This window comes from Meleagris gallopavo, chromosome Z (genome assembly GCF_000146605.3).
Source record: "Meleagris gallopavo isolate NT-WF06-2002-E0010 breed Aviagen turkey brand Nicholas breeding stock chromosome Z, Turkey_5.1, whole genome shotgun sequence".
Classification (NCBI taxonomy): Eukaryota; Metazoa; Chordata; class Aves; order Galliformes; family Phasianidae; genus Meleagris; species Meleagris gallopavo.
Window position 1 is genome coordinate 29,651,314 of NC_015041.2, and position 4,545 is coordinate 29,655,858.

Here is a 4,545-nt window from a genome sequence, read left to right on the forward strand (position 1 = left end):
GCAGGCAGGACAGCGTAGCATTCACCTTTTGCTCACATGGAAAACAGACAGTGAAAATTAAACGCCTCATCCGTTTCAGATGGAGAAAGGCCCTTGCAAAAACATTCACTGGACTCCGGCTCCCCACAGCCCTGTGCCTATGCGGTGCTCAGCGACACACTGTGACACTGCTGACATGAGTATCTCTGCAGGACAGCAGTGAGCTTGCTGTCCTCCCGCTGCAGCCCGCCTCCCGCCACTGGCTCAGCACAAGCAGCACGGCGCTGCGTGGCACCGAGCTCGCAGTACCGCTGTGCTGAGGGGACCCGCCCACAGAGAGAGGGGTTTCCAGGCTTTTCGTCTTTGCAGCCAAACCCACTACCAGCCCGCTGTCGGTGACCAAATGTATGAAGGTTCGAATCCAGTTTTTCTCAGCTTACATCTCTGTGCGGACCCCCAGCCAGGTCCTGATCTCTCCAGCTCCACAGGAGATGGCTGCATGGGAATGTGCTACGTTTCTCAGCCCATGTGACCTTCTCAGCCAAAGCTGTTAAAACCACTGCTGTGTTGATGAGCAAGTGCCCTCAACAAAAAAAGAAACTCCAAGCCTATTTGGTTGTGGGAATGAGCCCACTACAATGAGTCAGAGGTGTAACAGATTGTGGTGACCTGCTCACGGATGAGTAAAAATGTGTGGAAGTTTGGCCGGGGTAAATTTTGACTGTACTCAGGGGTCAGGTTGGCCTGCTTCCACACCTGTTTCACATGCACTGAACTGGGACATGGAGTCCTTCTTACAGACAGGAAGAGACGCAGGAGGCATGGATGAGAACACAGACACTGCCCATTGAGAAACTGCTACATTATGGAAAGTAGCCCCATATGACATAAGAACCAAACTTTGCACAAGAAAAAGCAGCATGCTGAATTTTATATTCATAAATAGCTAAATGAGACACACACACACACAACAGTGGCCATTTTATTCATCTTGTCACTTTACAAACAGTGACCATTTTCACAGATGGAATGCATAAGACTTTCCAAAATGGAGAATATCAGGAGGATGTGCTACTTTTCTGAATGAAATTTTATAAGAGATTCTCTTAGAATGAGAGAAGAGGTGGGAACAGGTAAAGGAAATGAGAAAACTAAGACAGTGACTGAAGACCATACAAGACTTCATAAAATATAAAGATGATGAAAGAAATCAAAATGTAAAAATACAGTCTGAAAAAAATAACAAGCAACTCAGTCTGTACAGCTTAAGTGGCCCTATTAATTTTACAGGTCATCACACGGACCAAGAGGAGCAGACCAGGATCCAAGGGCCTGTGGCTGCAGAACCATTCCACCACCAGGTGACGGACATGGTCCAGTGCAGGGCTGTGGGGATGTGGAGCGCGATGACATAGGGACATGGGGATGCAGGTACACAGGGACATGGGTACCTGGGGGCACAAGAACAGAGCACCCATAACTACTGCTGGCTGCTGGCAGGAACATGCAACACTCCCCAGCTGGGATGCAGACACACGGCTGTGCCACAGCTCTCCCAGAGCTGCAGTTCACAGTCTCGTGCGTTCCGTAACAGGAGCGGACAGGTTGTGATTAACTATTGATGAGTTTGCCATCCTAACTGCGCATTATCCTCTGATCATTCCCAACCCTTTGTTTGACAACGGATGCCTTATAAAATCTTTATGCATCACTTAGCTAGTCTCGCTCTCTCTTTCTTCTCTAGAAATATAATTGCCCTGGATGCTTTCTTCCATTTTCCTAAAGTATTTTTCTCCAAAGGTTTGAAGAGAGTAGCATATGAAGTCTGTGGAACATCTGAACAAACCTCTCTACGCATTAGACATTTGCTTAGTCAAGCTTCTTGTGTTATTAGTTATTGTGTTTAAGAAGAAACATATGTAACAATAAATGTATAAAAATGACATAATTTTGCCCCTTTATAACTCTCATTTTACTGTCATTATGTTCTCTTTCCATTTTCTGTCTGTCTCTCAAGTATATGCACAAGGAAAGGACACAAATGGTTGGTTTGACTGGAAGAGGCCAGGTTTCCACAGCCAGCCCCAGAAACAGGGAGGCAGGATAGTGGAGCTGATGGCTCTGGCCTTGGTGTCGCCCCACAGGTGTGGAGCTTGTGAGAGAGTAGAGCCTGAGCTCAGCCTTTACACTTCCAACACAGACACCGCTCCCTCCTGCACCAGGCCTCAAAAAGTTGCCTCCTGACTTCAGCCTTTACAGCTTCTGATGCACGTGGAGGGAGGGAAAAGGTGGGAAAAGATCACTGGCCGTAGTCTTACTGGTAGAAGGCCTTGGCATACTGTAGTGGGTACCATCACCTTTAATGTAGTAATTACCACACAGCCCTGGAAAGAGGTTAAGCATCCAGAACTGGGAAATAGGAAATACTGTCCACTAATGTAACGAATCACCTAAGGGTATGAAAAATAACAAGCTCCCAAAAGGCTGTGTTTAGGTCTTCCAGGCCTGGCATTTTTCTGTAAGTTGCTTCTTTATGTATTGCATGGGCAATACCACTTCAGTCCACGCTGTGCAGCACTCAGGGCACCAATGGGACTTGGTACTACAGTCCCAGCACAGAAATCCTGCAGGCTGGGTGAGGAAAGCAGGTCTCACTGACTCCTCAGGCTATGTGATCTTTCAGCGACTGTTGGAGAGCCAATGAGCAGCTCTGACTGACCCACATACCATGTGGAGGAAGGGAGGTGGTGGGGCCGGCACATGGACCTTTCACGCATGCAGGACTTCAGCAGCGTGCATGCGCCCAAGCCGCTTCCCCTCTCAAACTCTTCCTCTCCTCTTCCTCTCTGCTTTGTCTGAAAGGCAGTGCTGGAGTCTGTGCTTTTGGCAGTGTTCTTGTTAATGAAGAGATAAATCAGAGCGGAGTGAATTCCTCCTTGTATGAGGGCAGCAGATTGTGTCTCAGATACATCTCCCTAACACTTCACAGAGGTTCACACTGACCTCAGCAGGAGATGTTCCTGTCACAGCAGAAAGAATATCTGGAATTGGCATTCACTATTGGAATTTGAGGGAATGGCTTTGCTCTGAAATTTGCCATGGGATGGGCTAAAACGGAAAAAGATAAGATTACATGTCCTGTTTGCTGCTAAACCTGCAGTCAGACCTGCAGCGAGTCTGCACGTCTATTTCTAGCAGGTACAGTATGGCTTATGCCAATACAAAGCAATTAGTTGCTACATAAGCAGACAAAAGTGCCGTCACAGACAGCATTTCTCAGCTGACCTTTTGTTAAGAAGCCATCTTGTTACTGTCTGCTTGATAGCTCGATAGAGCAGCCAGTGGCAGCCTTGGGCTTCCCAAAGACAAATCGAAGCTCTCCAGATGGGACTTCCCTTCACTCACTGCAGATGTGTGTGTGTACATGTGCGTGTGTGTCAAGGAACAGGGAGGGAAAGCCTGTTCTTATACTCAATTTCCCCTTCACAGGGGATAAACAGGCAATTACGCATCCTTTTATATTTGATGGCCAAGTGCTGAACTTGAAAGCACACTATTAGTTTGTGTCCCTTCAGGGCCAGTGCAATAAGTAGCCAGGAGAGCTGGGGCTAAGCAAGAGAGGGTGTTGTCTGCTGTTAGTGTGACAGTCTTGTCAGCAGCATTCACATTACTGGAAAGTAATAAAGTGACAAGTAAGTTATTAGAAAGATATGAGGTGAAATTGAACTGAAGCATCGTGCTGCTCAGCTAGTTGGTTTTTTTTTTCCTCTTTGTAATGGGCCACTATTTGTTACAAACCAAGCCTTGTCTTGAGATCTTATATAAAAAAAGAAATATTTATTCTTTGCAGGAAAGGTCACATGAATTTACAACACCACACTTTAAAGGAGAGGAATGGGAAAATAGTTTTATGACAACTACAGCTGCTATTAAAAAAAAATACAGTGTCATCATAATGAACAATAATACTGGCAAAAGTCAGAGGACCTGTCAAAAACATGTCCATTTTTTTAACCCTTCCATGGCCAAGAAATGCTTTCTTTTCAGTGCTAATATCAAACATAACAGCAACAGTATTGAGATATACATGTTCAATATAAAAATCAAAGCTGTCACTCAAACTGTCATTCAAGATCATGGCTTGACTGCAGAAAAGAAGCCACATAAAGACTAGTTAACTACCGATTCAAGATAATATTACTCATGTAAAAAAAGTTGCTGCTTCAGTCTGTTGCAGGCCATTTCAAAGGCAGTGATAATGCTGCTTGGCAAGAAGAGACAGAAACCATGGGACTGGAACAGACATGTACTTGGGCAAACATGTGGGTGAAAGGTTCAGTCCATCATATGATGTTGCTCTGAAGAAAAAATGGGTATGGAAAAGAGTTCCTTTTATGTCCCTACAGGAGGGGGAAAAAAACCCAACTCATCATGTGGCGACAGCAGGATATGCTGATGCTTATCTTGCAAAGTAGCACAAGAGTCACTGTTTTGTTGAGTTACTATAGTAGCAAAGTAGTGCCATAAGAAAAAAAATTTAAGAAGGAACTGGACATATACCAGCTG

The 4,545-nt window shown here is 45.3% G+C and overlaps 1 long non-coding RNA gene across 1 annotated transcript; it reads left to right on the forward strand.

Annotated features, from left to right (window-relative positions):
- The first annotated feature begins 306 nt into the window (after positions 1-306).
- LOC109363975 lies at positions 307-1,810 on the forward strand. Its single transcript, XR_004162196.1, has 3 exons — positions 307-392; positions 1,270-1,340; positions 1,724-1,810. It is a non-coding gene; the product is annotated as an uncharacterized LOC109363975 (long non-coding RNA).
- The last annotated feature ends 2,735 nt before the right edge of the window (positions 1,811-4,545 follow it).